The sequence below is a fragment of the Montipora foliosa genome, chromosome 8 (assembly GCF_036669935.1).
Source record: "Montipora foliosa isolate CH-2021 chromosome 8, ASM3666993v2, whole genome shotgun sequence".
Lineage (NCBI taxonomy): Eukaryota > Metazoa > Cnidaria > Anthozoa > Scleractinia > Acroporidae > Montipora > Montipora foliosa.
In genome coordinates this window covers 13,923,901-13,932,168 of record NC_090876.1, presented here as the reverse complement: position 1 = coordinate 13,932,168, position 8,268 = coordinate 13,923,901, and positions in this window count along the sequence as shown.

Genomic DNA, 8,268 nt, shown 5'->3' with positions numbered 1-8,268 from the left:
CTGTTTAAACAAATTACATAGTTACATACACCATGAAAATTTATTGCTAGCATTAGGGATCCAGCTGACTACACCAATGTCAATGACTCCAAAACAGAGAGGGATGCTAAAAGACGGGGCCAGGAAGGAACCAGAGATACATGTAGTTGGACCCGTGAGGGTTTCAAACCACTATTAAACTAAACCTGGCTTAAATGGAAGGTGAGCACCTGTAAATTATGCAAGGCTTATGTGACCAGCAACTCTCTATTGTGTTGCAATGCAGCCTGGAGAGCGCACATGTCCAACGAACAACTATATGGACCTATCCCCAAGTTATCTGCCACCATCAAGAGAAGACGGCTCACACTCGCTGGACACGTCTCTCGTCACAATGAACCTGCTGGTTCACTGATTTTTTGGTCGCCAGAAGAACCTCGTAGAAGAGGACGTCCAAATACTACACTAAAAGACGTCCTGAAAAGCGACACTGGGCTTAACAACGACGAAATGAGAGCAGCAATGGCAGACAGATTGATCTGGAAGATGAATTTCATCATGTCACCGAACTGAAGTTCGGATGCACCTACTACTACTACTACTGGACCACTATGCACTCGCCAATGGATTGCAAAGCTTGTAGACAGCTCTGCCTGTACAAAATGTTAGCAACTCTGTTGGAGGTGTGAATTTGCAAGAAGTGATTAACAGCCACACCTCATTCGCATCAAAACTCTCAGTAAGTTCCAGTTTTTCCTCTGTTTGTCTCTCCTCCATTGCTGCTTTGTGTTCTAGCATTGCCTGCCAAAGATAAGCAGCTGCAAGTCTGTCCTGTGCAACTGATGAATAACACTCTTCATCGTGATTGGTTTCTGCCATTTTATCTGATAATTGCTCAAGAAGAGCAGTACCCTCTCGACAACACTCAAGTGCAGACCTGCAAATTAAAATAAACGAGAAATAGAGACAGCCCCATTACCAGCTTTTTTTTTTTAATCTCTTGGCTAGATTACTGTTGAAAAGGCTTATCACTGGATATGTAAAATTTGAACAATTATTATCAAGACTGGCTTTAAATAATGAACTGGTATTCTGCTAAAGTTTTAGGCAATTGTAGGGTCTGTTAGTAATATTGCCACTCTACTCACTTGTCATTGTTTTGTGCTGAATCTCCATGACGGTGTAGAGCTATTGCCAGTTCTATCATACTGGAACCATATGCAAACTCATCCTCCTGTACAATGTATAGTTCCAAAAGCTGCTTAATGACAGCAATCTGCTCCACTGCAGTATCATAGCTGGGAAAATTTTGACAACAGATTGGCATTTCAGTGCTTCGTATGACTCTCTTTACAGAACATTCAAAGCTTGAAGGGCTGTCACTAAAGGGCATAACCAGATCTTACTGTAAATGAGTTTAACACCATACCCCCTGACCACTCCCACTTTCCTTCTTTCCCTATCTTCTTTAAGAGCTAGAGACAGCCCTGAAATTAATTAAAGTTCACAGATATTTTTACACTAATCAACTGTTGACCACATTTCAAGAATGGAAGGAGGTAGTGTGGAAATTCCATGGGGTTTGTATGTTTTGAGCATGCCCAAAGAAGAATACAACCCTCACGTCTGGAGAATTTCTGAAACCTGGCCAGGTACTTCCATTCCAAGAACCATTACTGTATCAGGGAAAGGAATATGGAAAATAAGGTTGGTAAGGAAAGATTTTGAAACAAAAAACACTAGTCTACAAAATGTATATTGCAGATCAAAGATCTTGACTATGCTGGAGAAGTCCTGTCTGAAGTCTGCTACATGTGAGCTTGCAGAGTGCTAAGCACACACTTTTTTGATTAGTATAATAATACCCCACCTTTTTGCCTTGTAGCAGGCAAGTTCCTCTTGAAGAACCAAACAAAGCTGCCCACCATCAATATCTTCCGTGTCTTCCTGCTCAGCTAAGGCAGTGCACAGGGTTCTGAACCAAAAAATACATAAACAATCCCTATGCATGAGCGCAATCTTTTTAAAGCTACAATAGCCTAGTGAGACACAGCATTTTATACTCTCCAATCAGAAATCAGCGGCAACACTGCATTTTGACTTGTGCGCCTCCTCACAGCAAATTTCTAAATAATTCAATTACAAGTAACACTATTTTAAATTGTCTGGAAACAAAAGAAAGTGATATAGTCTCAGAAAATTTGCCAAGCGCCTGTCCCATGGAGCAGTCAAGTTCCCCACAATTTTCTCAAGGACTAAATTCACCATGATTGGCGAGCAAAATTGCCAACCACTGTAGTGTCCCTGGCTTTAGATTATCTTAAGTTGTTACTACTATACCATATCAGGGATCCACATTCGCAGTCGTCCAGTCATCCCAGATGACTAAAAACCCATCCAGATGAGTATAATAACTCCAAAGGTTGTCCTTTGGATGAGTGAAGTTTTAATAAATGTCTTTTCATGAATGCCACAATGTACTTTGTTCTGATCGCTTTTCATTCAATGGAAACTTTAAGAAAATAAGGGATAAACATGCAGCTTTTCTCAGCATTGAAACGAAACCTTTGACACTGAAAACAAGTGGAGCAGAACCTGCTGCTTTCCAACAGGAAAGACACATAATTTTGGTACATGTAGCATTTAAAGGAAGACACTAGCCACGAGTGTCGAAACTTTGGGTCTTTGAATCGTAACTTTGTAAGCTACATTGAAGTATGTTTTGCCATGGCAGATATTGACCACTGTAAATTGGGTTCCCACAGTGCAAAAAACAAACTCCAAACTCCAGTGTTAAAATTCGTCATTTCTGACAAAATTGTAAAATAAAATGTGAACGCTCAAGTTACATGTATAAGTAATTTTATCAACCATTTTCTTCTGTATTTTTGCTCGGGCAACCCAAAATTTGTCTTGGCAAGTATATCACAAGATGCACTAGCCAAGCTGACGACTTTGATAAAAAAACGAGCGTGTATCCCTGCTATATATCATGAAACTTTTAAAAATAAAATTACCAAATGACAGCATGATAATACAGAAAATGAAATAATTCCTCTCATACCAAGGTTCCAATATTATTGTTAATGTTACTGTACGTTACTTTTATTTTACTAAAACAAACAAATGAATATTCTTTTTTTTTTCTCATTGCAAACCTCGGTCTCTCGACTTGTTTCTCTTCATCTTGAAGGCTTTTCAGTACTTCATGTTTTACTGTAGTCCATTGTTTGACTTGCTGTCTAACTATGCAAACATCAGAGCCAGTTTTCACAGATATCAAGACCTGCGTGGTGGCCGTTCTCAATGCATCATTAAGTTCTTTGGCTCTTCTTTGACAGTCAGCCAGCAGTGAAAACTTTGTCAAAAGCTTTACCTTGAAAGAAATTTACAAATAACTGATTCAATAACATACATTATTACATGGCTTGTGTTTGTAGCCGATATAACGCGCGCTCTGATTGGCTAATTGTGACTGAATTGTAGGGAATTATTCTCCCGTAATGCCCACAGGCTGATTATGAACTTGCAAAAACAAAGCAAAAGGTAATTTAAAAGCCATATAATAAACAACTTACTAACCTCACTTGCTCGGGACCGTACTGGGGAATATTGACCCTCTGTCGTTTTTGTACGGACTGAGAGCACTGCCACGACCTCGGGCCAATATTCCCCAGTACAGCCCTCTCGGTTAGCAAGAAGTTAATTCTAATTATCAGGGCCAAGTTGTTCAAAAGCCAATGAACTCTAATCCGCGATTAAATACCAACTAAGGTTTCAATTTGCCCTTCACAAAAGCCGTATCAGTGTAGTTTTATGCTAAACCCATTCATTGACTCCCAGGAGTGACCCTTACCAAAATGAAGTATACTATAAGTAGAATTCTTTTGTACTCAAAGTATACTGAAGCAATTTACATAAAGTATACTTTAAGTCTACTTAAAGTATACTTTAAACTGCTACTAAAAGTAGACTTTTACTATACTTGTTTCCACCTGATTTTGGAACATCAAAAGTATACTTAAAGTATACTGTGCAGTATACTTAAAGTATACTTACAGGGCACAACTACCACTACACTACAATGCGAGTACAGCATACTTTAAGTATACTCACCAGTTATTTTCCTACCCTCACAGTAGCACAAATAAGGCCCAGAGTATTACATATATATAATGCAAATTCAAAGACAGTCTCATTTATTTGTTTCAGTAGTTTTTATTATTATCTGCATCACAAATTCTTTAAACATCACTTATTTATATACTTCCAGGCCACTTAAATGACTTTTTTCACAAAGTTCTCGACAACAAAAACCATGTATTAAAAAGATAGCTGTTTTAGATTATTATATTTAAACTACTAGGAGTTCCTAGGAATTTCTTGGAATACTGTATCTTCATTGGAACGAGTGTGAAAAACTTAGAGTTTAGACCAAAATTTTGGGCAACAGCTGGAACGCTTTTGAACAAGGTCAGAAAAATAAAAAAGAATAGCTTGAAGTAACTGAGAAATAGAAGTACATGTACACTGTACTAGTGCACATGTGGAACACAAGAAACAATTAAGGTTATAATATCCTGCTCCTGTATAATAATATTAATATATATTCCAGCAAATCAGAAATGTGCTGGAAACTACAAAAAATCCATTTATAATTGCAGTCGAGCTATCAACAGTTACTACCATAGCTCACAGACAAAAAAATAGAAAACAGATTTCAAAGCAGTTACATTTTTTTATTGCATGCACCCGAACATTATTTTAAGGACGGTGCCTACTATCGTTATTGCGCATACGTTCTGCGCGTCTCGAGATACTCGCATTTCCTATGGGTAGTGCTTATTAATAGAGAGATATTTTTGCGCGATTCAAAACCATGCGGAGAAAGCAGAATTTAGCAAGTGCTCTTGGTATCCAAAAAGAAAATTGGGGGTAACCACGCATTTTTCAGAGATAATTCAGCTTTAATTTGGAAAAGAACGCCATACATTCCTTTGTATTTTAAAAATTTTTACAAATATTGTTGATTAATTATCTTCGAAAAATGCATGGTTACCCCCAATTTTCTTTTTGGATTTCAATAACACTTGTTATGATCTGCTTTTCCTGCATATTCAGTAAACCGCGCAAAAATACCTGAAAATTAGTAGGCACCGTCCTTAATTCATGTCAAAATCTTTGGATTGGGTTCTTGTTTTACATTTAAATATAAAAAAGCTCTTAAATTAAACATTTAAGATAAACCACAGAACTATAACAAGTCTGCAAAGAGAGATCCACAAATTCATCAAACCATATTTGGTAGAGGAGACAGAATTGGCTGCTAAGCATTTTTGTGTGCTGTAAAGGACCTTTCCCTTCTGTGCAGAATTTTTTTCTTTATACTCTTTCATGGCAACTAAAAAAATACAGTAGATATACTTCAATGATGAATGTAGTGATTCCTCAAAATAACTGATCATTTCTATTACAATTAAAGTGTGCGAAGAGTAGACTTATAAATTTGGGTCTCTTTACTTACAAACGTCAATAATAGCTTTCTTAGACATTTTCTGCATTGATTACAATACTTTAAATAAAAGTGACAGCATTTAGCATTTTTACGAGAAGGAATCATTTGTCAATCGTCTACATGTAACTTGCCGAATGAGCACTTTTTTCCAAATCATTTGCTTCACCATTTGATCTAAAACTTCATTATTCTTGTTAAAGGTTTACCTATTTTTTTACAGGGTTATAGCATTTAAGGCAAGTTAAGTATCCTAGTTGCTTGACAAATTGACTTGAAGGTGTGAAAATGTGAATTCTACATGCATGTAAATCGTTCCTCATTTTGAAGACAATAAGGCATCAAATCAAATGTTATTCGTTTAAAATTAACGCTTACCTTTTTACTTCAGTTGCTGTAAGCATTTCCTTGCCAGGATCGGCATTTTAAAGACAGAAACCAACAAAAAAATCGTCACCATACAATGCAAACGTTTGAATAAAACCGCCAAAAATCTGTAAGAGCTTGGACTGGTTATACATAACGTATCTACCTACTAGTTACCGCTTACTGCTGACCAAAACCAAAACGGCTCACTAGTTTCCAGTCCGGTCTCTCAGGCGTTATTCAAGATGGCGGGAGATGGCGGAGGATGACAATCATTCTACAGATTCATTTTAAATGAGCAAGATTTGAAAGATACTGGAGTTCATTGAAGGATTAAGTGCTCACTTGGAGTGTGTAGTCTTCAAGAGTAATGCTTCGACATTTTCCTTTTGGAATAAGGCCGATTATGAGCACATGAAACAAGGTAATCTGATGATATTTCTCACAATCAGAATAAAAGCTTTCTTTTTCATTTCTCCGTGTACAGAGTGATTTGATGTTTCAAAGTTTGGAGCCTTTAAAGAACATTGCTTTAGCTAAGTACATGTATTATAAACAGTGAATTAACTCGAAAGATATCACATTGACATGCTTTGAATGAGACCAAACCTTGTTATACATGCATTGAGAATTACGCTCCTTTTTTCAAGGCACCAAATGAAATCAAATCCTAAAAGGGCACTTAAACTTTGATTGTTGTCTCACTGGAACATTCAGTACTATTGCACAAAATTGCTAGTAGTTTGTAGTAAATATTAATGACACCAACGAATTAACTAATTTGGTCATGTGCAAAATAGATGAATGTATAATTATGCGATGTGCAAAATGGTGTTAATAACCACAATACTGATTTTCTCTTACTCTGAAGACTTTCAAAAAAAAATACATCAAGTCTTCCCAGTAATTAAGGAAGTATTTTCTCTTGCAGAAGTACATTTTCAGTATACTTAATTCCTACTTCACAAACAGTTGGCATAACATCCAGTTTTGAAGTACCTTTTAAGTATACTTACATTAAACTTCTGCTGGATAGAAAACAAGCAGTATACTTTGAGTGTACTTTGAATTCTTTACTGCATCTATACTTTAGTAACTGCAGTATACTTAAAGTGTACTTTCTGTAAATGAAGTATACTTGCAGTATACTTGAAGTATACTTTCAGTTTGTCTTTTTTGGTAAGGGGAGACTTTCATACCTGTCAAGAGGTCATTTTCAGAATTTTTTTTAAAAATATTGAATCCTGAGTTTTTTATGAGTGCTAAAAGTGAAGGCAGTCGCGACTACTTTTTCACCTATCGTTCGCATTAGTCCCCCACTCGGCCAAATGTGTCTATTTATCGAGCGTGACGTAAGAAAAGGACATCGTGCAAGCTTGAGTTGCTGGAATGTCCTTTTCTTACGTCACAGCTAAAAAAGTGTCAAATATCGGACACTTCTCATTGGCTCGTTCCTAATGAGCCCACGAGACAATAATTTGTCCAGCAGGGCTTACAGCGTGCAAAAAAATTAAAAATTTCAGTAACTTCAAAGAGTTTGCGAAAAGGAGTTCTTGAAAGATATGAAAATCTACCAAAAGCATAACAAGTTGAGGGGTTAGGGGCACTTTAATGGCTTTTACTCTGTCTAACATCAGACAATTTTACTCATCGTTGGGAGCGGTTCAGGTCAGTCAATGGGTTAACAGCATCTACATCCACCAAAAAACTATGTCCTCTTTAACCCATTGATTCCTTGGAGTGAGACTAATTTACTCTCTCTAATCCCAGACGATTTTACTTGTTTATGTGAGCTGTTCAGGAGTCAGTGGGTTTAGGAATACAAATGTCCAAGTCAAGGTAGAAGGATTCTGTGGAATCTTGGTGCAATCAGAAAAGGAACTGCATCAGTATAATTACTTGTACATACTACATGTAGGTGATTATTGAAAATTCTCTGCACTGATTTGGTTGCACTTGAGGTGATCATTATGCAATAATCAATTTAAGCGTTTTTTTCAAAATGACCGCAAGCTGTTTTGTCGAGGAGACAGACACAGAAATCAACCGTTTAGAAGAAAATGCATGTAAATGCGTGCATACACATATTTTTCAAATTATCACCTACGTGTATGTACATGTATTCACCTCAGGCTTGGTGAATATCAGTGAATAAAAACCTTGACTTCGTCTTACTCTTGGTTTTTATCCTCCAATATTCATCTCACCTTCAGCAAAATTAATAATGATAATTATTGTTGTTCAACAATCTTTATGTTTCCAGTAATCCAGGATTAGCTTAATTGAGCTTTGAACAACTGGACCCTGTGGAACAAATATTGAATTGTACATCTTGTATTGCAATGATTGTATTGTCTCCATTATACATTTTACCTCCTCATTTCTTTTGAGTATTTCTTCCTCTGTACCAG